Below are 12,773 nucleotides of genomic sequence, written 5' to 3' on the forward strand. Positions count from 1 at the left end.
AAAGCATAACCAAGTTGTTTGCCAAAGTGAATCGAAAGGAGTTACAATTTCAAGGAGGATTCGACGGATAATCCGACAGTCGGCTTAACGTTACTGGAAATATATGAACTTAAATCCGGCAAAGAAATGTAACTTTAGCGGCATTCCACCAAAATTCAATGGGAATGTTTTACGATGTTACAACAACAACAGCAGTCACAGGCGTCATCGATAACCTAGTGTGCATCTCTAATTTCAGAGGAAGGCCGACAATACTGAAGATTCTCTTTGTTTATCTGGCTTCCTCAAGTAAGTATTATATAATGGTTAACTATTCCTGAGTACTTAGAAAGTCAGCGTTGTTCTTTCCAGTCTACTGATCTATGAACGCCCACTTAATCAGAATGCTCGTTAATTTTCATTGAAATGCAGCGCATTGTACCTATATACCTTCTACTCAAATATGAACGAGACGTTGTCAATAAAACGGTCCGCGGATGACATATGGCAAAAATAAATTTTTTGTGTTTTGGTAGGACTGTTATAAGCTTACATAGCAAATTTCAGCGTGATATGTCACATAGTTTGTTTTCTGTGCTACTGTAAACAAGTCAAGCTCGAGTGTGTTCATCGAATTTAACGATGGAAATTCAAGTTGAACAAAGAATTTGTTTGAAATTTTGTTATTCCAACAAAATTTCGGCTTCAGACGCCTTAAAAATGTTGCAGACAACCTGTCGGGACTCTGCTCTATCGCGTGCACGTGTTTTCCAGTGGTACAAATCGTTCAAAGAGGGCCGTACATCGGTTGAAAACTTGCCTCATGAATGTCGTTCAGCAACATCAGTAAACGACGAAAACATCGGAAAAGTAAAGGAAATTGTGCTTGAAAATCGCACAAATCGCAAAATCGGTTAACGCTGAGTATTATTTAGACATTTTAAAGCGTTTGCGCGAAAACATTCGTCTTACAAGGAAGGAATTGTGGGACAACAAGTCATGGTTCTTGCATCACGATAATGCACCAGCTCACACATCACGTCTTGTTCGCGATTATTTGAACAAAAATAATTTTAATATCGTTCCGCAAGCACCGTATTCGCCTGATATGGCTCCATGTGACTTTTTCCTGTTTCCCAAGCTCAAGTTGCCGCTCTGTGGAAAACATTTTCAGACAATTGAAGTCATAAAAGAGAATTCGAAGAACACACTCGAGCTTGACTTGTTTACAGTAGCACAGAAAACAAACTATGCGACATATCACGCTGAAATTTGCCATGTAAGCTTATAACAGTCCTACCAAAAAACAAAAAAATTATTTTTGCCATATGTCATCCGCGGACCGTTTTATTGATAACGTCTCGTTCATATTTGAGCAGAAGATATGAACGAAAACATGAACGTATTTCTTATGCTATAATAATCGTTGGCCATTAGTAATTATTTAGAAATACGAAAACTGGCCTGCAGCAGATAAGTAGCCAAGTTTCTACATTAACGATATCAAAGGCAATAGTGGCAATAGAGTGAAACGATTATTTTCAATTAAAACACTACATTATCGTTGCAGTTATTTTATTTATTAAGTTATTAGTAGCTGGTGAAAAAAGGGCAGAAAGGCTATCGTTATATTATTTATTCACCTAATCATTCGCCTACTGTCTGCTTTCACTGTGATGGCTAAGCTATGTGACGATGATGCTGCTGCTATGGCTCTTGCCAATTTTATTGTTTACTTACAATGTTTATGATGCTGCATTTGCTGTTTTGTGAGGATATATATAGCATAAGTAGTACTAATTAGTCGACTAGCATAATCCAATCAAGTAAACAGAAACCATTTTTAACGACCGCTTATTTTATGTATATTTTTCTGTATGTACTTATTTTTGTCAATATCACATAATCAGGATTTATATATGACGATAGTTTGTCAGCAAAAAAAAAAAATTAATAACACTGTGCAGCAGCCAAAAAAAGACAAGAATGCGGGATACCACTTACGCAAGAGAAAAAGCTGTATAAAATTCCACCATCCTGCGTTTCGTCTTTAAATGGAAACATTTTTTTTACAGTGCTTGACGTTTCCAAATTCGGTCTCAAGTTGACCTAAATTATTTAAAAAACTTGCATAGACTATATTTACTATATATTTTTCTTTTTTTTCCTTGTTCACTCCAACTCGGAAGCATAGGGCCTCGAAAAGACTCAGTCTTGCTTTGGGTTCGTTAATCTATTTTGCTTACTATATATATTGGCTTTAAAAGTATATAATAAAATTGAATTGTTTATATTTTTAATTCAATATTACTTATCTGTGCGGGTAATTATCATACTTATTTTTTTAATCTGAAAATTGTTAACTTTGTAGAACTGAATAGCATTCACTGGAAAATTTCAATGGTGGTATTCTCAGACGAAGAAGGACAATAAGTACACCATTAATTTGTTTTTGACACCGTTAAAGAAAATATATTGAACGTCTTCCGCTAGACGTCTTTAGTCAGCAATATCTCATTATACAATCCATAAAGCAGGCGGCAGAAAAAATGTGTACTGTTTAAGGGTCCAACTCAGTATCGAATACAACAGCAAAGCTATCGAAGGACCTTGAAGATGCGACCAATCGTTAAAAACTTCGATAAAATCATGGAAATCGTGGTCGGACCAACCTGTGAGCACTTATTAGTACATTGCCAAGGTACTGAAGTTTAGCTTAAAAATCGTTGAGATTCATTTGCGTAAGGCTAGTTTCGAGAAGAAGATCGATGTATGGATGTTACACAAATTGTCGCGAAATGATATTTTGAGTCAAATTAATGCCCACGATTATCTGATGAAGCGCAACGAAGTATCGGGTGTTTTTTCAGAGCTTTAGAATTTAAAATGAGAATACTGAACAGAAATACTATATTTCATGACATTTATTTTTGAATATGATATCTGGCACATGTCCGCCGCGGGTACAAGTTATATGGTCAATTTGATCAGTCTAATAAATCGATGGGCACTGTATGATAAGTCGCGCCATATTGTTGTAACCAAATTTCGCCGATGTTTAGGTGATTAATTTCTGGAGATAAAAATTCAGCCAGCATTTCGAAATTTCTTTCGAAAAAAATAAGGACCGATGATGCCGCCAGTGCTCTATGAGCTTCGCGAATAGACTTATTTTTTTTTTTTTAAGTTCATTTTCACAATTTGGAAGCATTATTGTGGCTTTAAGGGGTTAGGTGGGTTTGAAAATTTCAAAAAACCTAATTTTGTTTTTTTGTCTCATTAAATAGTACAGTATGTTTAAAATACTCTCCTAAAATTTTAAGTCAATCCGAGTAAAATTCTAAGAGATAGACCCTTCAGAAGTTCCGCCCATTAGGCCACGTCAGTTGTCGAAAAGTTATGAAGCGATTTAGTTCAAATTTTGTACAAATCTTTGAAATAACATTATCTAGTTATTGAACGAAGGATTTTTTTTTGTTAATTACAACAATTTTTTTTTAGCCAATGTATGTCGAAAATTTCACTAAAATATCTGTTTTTTGGTTCAAAGCCTGTCATAAATTCAAATTTTGATTTTTTTTTTCCTTCGTACAACAACGAGATTTATCCATGTACTAACGAAATCCGTTTGGTTTTCTGATTTTAGATGAACCAATGCTATGCTGTCCACGGCAAGAGCATTTTTTTTTGAGACGTCAAGGAAGATGAGGTACCAACGGCTGAGTTTTCGAAATTTTTAAATAAAAATTTCACAAAATACTGTTTATATATGTATCTTAGATACAGTGAATTGCTTAAATAAAATATATGATTTTATCTTCTTCTTTTTTTCAACCTCTGAAACCCACCTAACCCCTTAAATGATTCATGGTGACTTACCAAACATTACTGAAAATAATTTCGATTCAGTTTGCCGTTCTCAGCTGTCAAATCATAGTTATCGATAGTTCTATTGAAGCTAAAAATACCCGATATAAATGAATAATGTAAATGCATAAATTAAGAAGTTCAAGAGGGATTTGCGATATACTTGGTGCAATTGGATTGGTCTAATCCCCACGCCAGACAGTCCTATAAGAGAATGAAAAAAGTGATTACCTAGACAACCTACTCTGATTTTAGCTAAGGCTGGAAAATTGCCGTAATCTGGTAGTCGAACGGATAGTTCCAGTCCTAATTCTTTCGAAAATACTCCATAGCTAACCTTATCGTCTAGCTTGGAACCATCCGTATAAAAAATTAAGTACCCCCCTTCTCCATGGCCTTAATGTCATTCCCTTATTGACGGTATACTCGTCTTGAAGTGATTATCGAAGGTGAGTCTAGGAATATAATAGTCTAGTTCTTGTTTGTGACTGGCCAGACTGTGCAAAATACAGGAGTGGCCAAACCACCGTTCTTTCCATAGCGCCATACTTTTGAGTCTAAGCGCCGGGCGGCGGCCAAGTGTTTCCCTACGAGATTTAGTGCAGGCAAATTGATCAGAACTTCCAGCGATTCATTTTGGGTAGCTGCGGAATGTACGTCAATGGATTGGAGTTAAAAATATTGGTCATCTTTTGGAGTTAGCCAGAAACAGACAAACTTTTTTAAATATTGTAAAAATGCATAGATCTGTATTTGCTGTGGCACACTTTGCTTGATACTCATGAAAGGTTTATGAAAATAGGCTGGCCAATTTTTTTTTGCCAATAGCGATGTTGAAATGAAATGAATTAAACAAAAATTAAAATAGAGCAGTATCAGATATATATAAATGTGTGTAGAACAGCCTATCTGACTTTGGTGGGTCCCTACAGTTTTAAGCTGACTCCGAACGGCCAATAATTTTTTTTTATGAGAAGCTTTTTCATGGCAGAAATGCACTCAGGGGTTCCCATTGCCTGTCGAGGGGCAACCGCTATTAGAAAAAGCTTTTTCTATCATCTGGTGTTTCATGGCCGGAGATTCGACCCTGTGCAAGGTTTAAAATATTGATTTTGCTTTTCGTTCAATAAATTTGATCATTCACAGAGAAGCTATTTTTTCTCTCAAGTTGCGTGCATGAATGATTCATAACTCACATATTGTATAGGGAATAAAGAAATTTAAGTCACTAGCTAAGCAAAACGAAGAAAAAAACTATGCTAAGGGTAAGGGTGCATCACTTTGATAGACTATTCGCCACATCTTGTCACGTTATACTTTTATCAGCTTCTGCATGTGAAAAGTGATTTAAATAGAATGAGATTTAAATCCGTTGAAGCTGTGAAAGAAAAAGCAGTAAGCATCTTAAAGAAGCGACCGAAGAGGAGCGCTCAGTATTGTTTTGCGAAATGCAAGTATTGCATGAAGTTTTGTGTTGGTAAAGTATGAGATGCCTTATAGATGAAAATAAGTACATTTTGAAGGAATCAAAGTAAAATGCTTTATAACGTCAGTAAAGTTACATAATAGCCACACCTTATATATATGTGTTTTTATGTGTGGTAGTTTATTTATGTTAATATATTAGCTTCTCTGATGACGCAACCATAATATCTTTCAGCATCGATACAAAGTTATTGTGTACAAATAAAACAATAAAAAATGTTTAAGCAAACTTTATCGAATTGTGTGAACATTAAATATATTTACCTGAACATAAAAATACTTAATACAACGTAGTATTATTATAATACGCGTATGCAGCAGCAGAGAATTTTCTTGTATGTAGTTTCAAGGTTACTGAACTTTAAGATTCTTTTTTGCCCTCCTTCGTTTGAAACCGCAGGTACATATATGCGTAAACACACGTAGGTTTGATGAATGAGTTGAATTTGAATATACATTTTTTTAAAATTCCATTTTTTATATCCGGAACATGTTAGAGCACAAGGGTGAAAGTTAGTTATAATAGTCTAACAGTATATAAGTACATAGTATAGGTATGGAAAGGCAAACATACTTCGGTTTCTAATATAGTGAAATCCCTCCTATTTAAGGCCGATCCGCAGTCGAAAATCATATAACTAAGCCCACAATGGCTCTTAAATGACGTTTGCCTCTGGCTCTACCTGTAATCATCAGTATGTTGAAGTATATGAAACCTAATATTTTTGATTGTGGTGCGTCACAGGATACTCGTGAATAACTTCCAATCCAACTATCCAATGGATACATCAAGTGAAGCCAAGTCCCTCTCCACCTGATTTATCCAATGCAAAGGAGGCCTTTTCTACCACTGCTATCAGCATCGTACAGCATCGAATACTTTCAGAGCCGGAGCATTTATATCCATTCTATGTGAAATAGAATATTTCTCTCAACCGCTCCAAGGGAGGACATCGAATGTTCCATCGTTCAAGCTTTTATACTATACATTAAGAAGTGCCTAATTAGAGCCTTAATTCGTCAAGATAGGGCTTCGCTACTCAATTATCTACTTAGTCTAAAGCTGGACTTGTTGGCAAGAGAGATTATCGATTGAATTTCAATGCTGGCATTGGTATCGGTGTTAATGCTGGTTCCTAAATCACGGAGAGCTACAATTAACTTCACTTTTATACAACTTCCAAGTCAAATTAAGTCACAAAATCAACATGTGTGTTTTCAACTGGAATTCGAAAAATAAGAACTATTATTTATTAGATATATCACAAATGTTTATATATAAATGCAAGCGAAGAGTACCAGTTTATTGCACGCTTCACTCCATTTTTGCCCTCTGTGTAATAGTACCGCTGTTGTTACAGTCATAATGAATACCTCCACCCAAAATACAATGATGTTGCCCTTAAGAGGGCATGAGATTTCAATGATTTCAGCCACAAATTAATTGCGTTAGATAGGTGACTTGCCCAGCCATCACTGTGCCTTTAGCTGAACGTTAATTGCTGACGCACAAAAATCAATTTTTTAAACCTTGGCTCAGAAATTTTAGTGACAATGTGTCCTACAGCTTTTAGTGGTATACGTCTTTTGGCATCCACCTTCCCCACGGCAAAAAGAAAACCAAATAAATCAACAAATTACCAAAATGTCTTTGTTTGGCAGCAGCATTACATGCCGCCAAGCAGCATCAACCTGCCATATTTTAATATTTATTCACTAATTGGTTGTTCGTCTATCATATTCTCAGTACTCGGTCGCTTGTGATTATTTCATTATAATTTATTTTTGTCAAATTTGAGAAAATGGCATATAAAGAGATGTGAATCTACTCAAGAAATTTGCCGCTGAAGCGAATGCTTGCTTTGACGGCTTCACCAATTTTACGTGGAACTCGTCGAAATACTGGTAGTTGATTAATAGGAAAATTAATTAAATTGTACCTAAAAACACGATTTTTTGTCCGGTCCATTTCTGCTTAAACCAGCTGTTTGATATATTTGTTTGCACTTACTGTACTGTATTTACATACACTGCATTGTGGCAAAAACATAATTTTTGCCAGAGCATCGCACATCTGCTTTACAATTGTAATTTTTCTCTGTCAGCAAATATTGGTCGTCACTCCGCTTATAAAATGTTACGTATACGCAACGCATATCCAAATATATTACATATACTTGTATATTCAATGCTGGAAGCAGATGTCTGCGATTGCTTTACTGCAGCTATTGAAAGGAAAATTAGAAAGATAATAAAAGAGGCAAAAGAAAAAGCAACAAACGGGGGCAAAACACTTACAACCACACATAGCACACTCATTCATGGTGACAGTATATATTAGGTGAAGTCAAAAGTTCTGGAAGTTTTATATTTCGTAAAACCAACTGTGTGTTGCAGTTCAGTACATTCTTCCGTACAACAGAGCGGTGGTTTTAGTAATTCCTTCTTGGTTCTATGAAGTCGCAAGAGCTGCATTGCAAATGCCGATAAAATCAGTGAAATAGTGGAATTGCGCAGGCATGCGGGCACTTTTTTTATTGCCCAGGAATTGAAAATTAGGCAGTGAAAATATTGGATCTAAATCGGTTGACTAAGATCAAATGTTATAGTCTAACAACGGTCGTTATGCGTGCTCGACACAGCGGGGAAGTTTTTTGAAAGACTGAACAAGCCTCGACTTGCCACGGCCATAGATAATGCCGGAGGACTAGAGGGTTCTCATGCGGAGAGCGCAAGAATCAATTCTTGATCCCGACTTCCGGAACATCAGCTACCACGAGATATTCAATATACTTAAAAGCACCTGATATTATCTCTCTAATCGGATATGCAGAGGATATCCCCGCAGTCATCACAGTACCAAACCTTGAAGAAGCTCATAGGAAGTTCAAGTCGTAATACGGACCCAAACGTGGCTAGACTCACGTGGCCCTGATGGCTACCACGCTCTACGTACTCTTATATGGAGCTGAACTGTGAGCAAATGCGCTAAGCACCGGTGGAAGCTCCTGGCATCGGCACATCGAACGGCAGCTCTGGGAATTGTGTCTACCTACCGCACAGTATCAGGGCCAGAAGTTCAAGTGGTAAACGGTTCAATAGATTTATTACCTTTGAGAGTAAAAAGTTGTGCAAAATTTGCATTAAAGAACGAATGGATGGAAGAAGGATTTAGCAAACCTGTTGAGCGCGAAATAAAGAACGAAACGCGTTGATAAAAGACGTCGCTACATGGTTCAGCAGGAACTTCGGTGAAGTAAATTTTTATAAAACTTATATTCGGGAAACGACTATTTCCAGAAATACCTGTTCAAAATAGGGGATAGCGGACATCCTACATGCGTGCGTGGGAACAAGAACGTCGAGCGCTAGAGAATGTAGTTGGTCATATAGCGAGGAAACGTGGGAAATCATCAGTGATTTCGTGCACGCAAGCATAGACCTTGTAATGAGGAAGATTGAACGCCATTATGAAGTAATGCAAAAGCGATTCCAAACGAGGGGGAGTTTTTTAGTCTCCTTATATACCATTGCTGCGATGGCAGCTTTGTAGATGCATTAGACATTTTAAAACCTCCTCATTCGCAAAAAACATCAAATGTTAATTTCATATATATATATAATTGGCGCGTACACCCTTTTTGGTTGTTTGGCCGAGCTCCTCCTCCTATTTGTGGTGTGCGTCTTGATGTTGTTCTGAACGGCAGATATTTTTATGAGGAGCTTTTTCATGGCAGAAATACACTCGGAGGTTTGCCATTGCCTGCCGAGGGGCGACCGCTATTAGAAAAATGTTTTTCTTAATTTTGATGTTTCACCGAGATTCGAACCGACGTTCTCTCTGTGAATTGCGAATGCTAGTCACGCACGAACCCATTCGGCTACGGCGGCCGCCGTTAATTTCATAATCGAGAAAAAACAAAAAAAAATAGCTGAATTTTTTCTTCGCTCAATATATAAAATATATCTACATACTAAAATACAGGGTGGCTGATGAATTTTTCTACATTAAGAAACTCAAATAACTTTTTTTTAGTGTATGGAATTCATTTATTTTTTTTTTCAAGTTGAAGGTCATTAAATTTTATTAAATGTAGCTTAACTAGTTTTAAAAATAATTGAATTTAAATGCCCCCCATGCTCGTTGACACAAGTGCGGCATCTTAGTAAAAAGTTGTTCATTGCTGCTTTGAGAGTTGCGACAGGAATAGCCGTCGTTTACATAAACCCCACAAGAAAAAGTCAGGTGCAGTAAGGTCAGGCGACCTGGGGGGCCAACGAAATTCGGAGTTTCTTGAAATCAGTTTATTGGGAAATTTTCGTCGCAACTCTGTCATAACAGTCTGGGCTATGTGAGACGTTGCCCCATCTTGTTGAAACCACACAGAGTTGAAAGGAATTCTCTTTCGGCGTAGTTCTGGATAGAAAAATTCTTTCAGCATTTTCAAATAACGGTCTCCAGTAACCGTAACGGTGTGACCATTTTCTTCAAAAAAATAAGGCCCGACAATACAGCGTGAAGAAACCGCACACCGCACTGTCACGCGAAGAGGATGCAATTCCGTCTCGTGGAGTATCTGTGGGTTAGAAGTACGCCATATTCGACAATTTTGTTTGTTCACATTGCCGTTTAAATCGAAATGGGCCTCATCAGACATGAAAAGGCAGTTTAACATATTTTGGTCTTCTTCTACCATTTGCAGGATCTTCTGGCAAAATTCCAAGCGAATCGGCAAGTCTGCTGCATTCAGTTTGTTAACCATTTGAATTTTGTAGGGAAATAAGTCTAAATCTTTGTGCATTATTGTTTGCAAAGACTGTCGGCTGACACCAAGTTGAGCAGATAAGCTTCTTGTTGAAACCCTTGGATTGCTTTGTATAGCTGCAGCTACAGCAGCGATCGTTTCCTCCGTCCAAACTGGTGGGTTTCGATGATAAGGCCTTCTTGCGACTGTTCCTTGCTCAGCAAAATTATTCACCAGTCTCATTATGGTCCATCTGCTCGGGGGATCGCCGCCAAACATCCGCCTGTACTCTCTCTGTACCAAAACTACCGACTCCAGTGCGTGATAGCGGCGGACTATCCAAATTCTTGTTTGCGTGTCCCAGTTATCTATTTTAATAAATTTTAAAGATCAATCTGCAAATTAAAACAAAAATGGAACAGATAACTTAAAAAGAAAAAAAGTTATTAAATTTTTTTTTGGTAGCGGCTTTCATCAGCCACCCTGTAGAAAAAGGAAATGCACAAAGATGTCCACAATATTCTCGCTTCACTCTACTTGCACTCCATAAGCGGGTGATTTTCATCTTCGAAATTTGCTTTTAATGTGTTTTTGTTTTTGCGTTATTAGTACTACCAACAAATGAATATTTTGTGTGTGTGTGTGTGTGCAGATTTTGTTTGCGCTCGCGAATTCCCCCAGAAAATAGATAGCCTTGGTTGAAATAAAATGTTTGTTTTAAAAAAACACAAAAAAGGGAAAATACCATTTGTCATTCCACTTTTACTGTGTGTGTAGTTAGTATATCTTAGACAGCGGGAAATATGGTTATTTATGAGCTCACGTCATGGTATTATTAACATAAGTATGTACCAACTTGATGGTGGTTATTTTTGTTTGTGTTTTGCATATTCAAGTACGTTTGAAATATTATTCGTTGAGAATGGTTTTGTTTGCTCAGCAAAACTGAATGAAAATGGGCACTTAAGTTGCGCGTTTCCGCTTCACAAATGCTGAAATCTTGGAAAATTCAAATGGGGAGTTTTGGTTTTACCAAGAAGTGACAGAAGTATGGTGAAAATAATAAATTGCTACTCTTTCACCAAAATGAAATTGAATTCCTCTCTAATGGCAGCCATACAGCAGCCTCCCAAAGGCAGGTGTGGTTTTGTTGAAAATATTTTTTTCATTTCTGCAATGGGAATCATGCAACCGCTGTTAAAATAAACTTTCGGAACATTTTATTTCATATCGGTTTTACTCACCCACCAGAAGCTTGGTCTAAGCAGTCGGCAGTGGTGTGCTTATGTAAATACTTTTATTATTATGCGCCCTCTATTCCAAAAAAAAAACAGCGTACATTTTGTGATAACTGTTTCGATACACAATTTTTCAAGCAATCTATGCGTGCCTTTTTAAGGAATGTTGGCAGCTTAAATGGCTTCAAAATGTCGTCCTTCCATCTTTAGTGCAGTTTTGGGGGAAAAATATGGTCGCAGAGTGGCATATGAGGCAAACACGCCTAATGGTGCAATGAATTAATTTCATTTTTGAAAGAAATTCATTCACAACTATTGACCGAGGAGATAATGAAGACTTTAAGACCGGCTCAAAATGTTTCCTAAAGTTGTCTGAAGAATTCGCAGTTCTATCTGTACGACTTTTACAGGAGATCTAATATTGTAGTTTATGAAATCATACACTCTTTGGATATTTTCTGAGGATAATACACTCTGTATATGAATTGGTCTTCTATAACAAAGGTCACTAAACGTTTTTCTACTCGTACACAACTTTTACGGATTTTTTAATTTTAAAACATTTATATTTTGCTATAACTTCATATTTTGTAAAACGTTATATTAATCGAATAAAAAAATAAAAATATATGTATTTGGAAAACAAAAACCAACTGTGAATAATTCATCCGTCTAAATAAAATATCTGTACTTATACATACATACAGGATTATTCTTATTTGCTAACTTTCGAAAGGTAGCCGCTTCAACTCCCCATTTCCTTCACCTAACACCTAAATAATGAACATGAGTTTTTCAAATTTCTTTCAGATTGCGCTTTGAAGCTTCCTACTGCATGCAAAATTTGATAAAATGGTGTATGATTTCCTAAAAGTTTTCGTATGCGAAACACTTGAATTAGTTATTTAAACGAAATAAATAGTGCCATTGAAAATTTTCTGATGTAGCGGTGAAATTGTTCGTGATTTTGTGTGCGTAGTGAGAAATTACATACAAAGAAATCTAAACTAATAGTGAAAAGAATTTATTTTTTATTGTAATAATTGTTTGTTTTATGTAATATTATTCATCATTTCTTAGAATAGAACAAAAGTGTTACACGTGACAAAAATTAAAAAAAAAAAAATTAGTACTAATCACAACTTTTCTTTGTCACTTATCAAAAGTATTTCTTTTCAAATACGTCGTAGACCCAATGAACCTGACACTGTTAGTAGCAGCTGTTTGACGGTAGTTTATACCAGCTCTTCGAATGATAACATTTCAAAGTTCTTCAAAAATTTGAATATGAATCAAAATCCACCTACTTCGCGCTGAAAAGATGATTTAGAAATTAATGTCGAGGGTTGCTTTTAGAAAGAGATAAAGCTTTTTAGATAGATAGATTAATCTATTTTGCACTGAAATATTTACAATATTTTTTACTTCATTTAAATGAACATACAGCAATGACTTTAAA

This window comes from Anastrepha obliqua, chromosome 1 (assembly GCF_027943255.1).
Source record: "Anastrepha obliqua isolate idAnaObli1 chromosome 1, idAnaObli1_1.0, whole genome shotgun sequence".
Lineage (NCBI taxonomy): Eukaryota > Metazoa > Arthropoda > Insecta > Diptera > Tephritidae > Anastrepha > Anastrepha obliqua.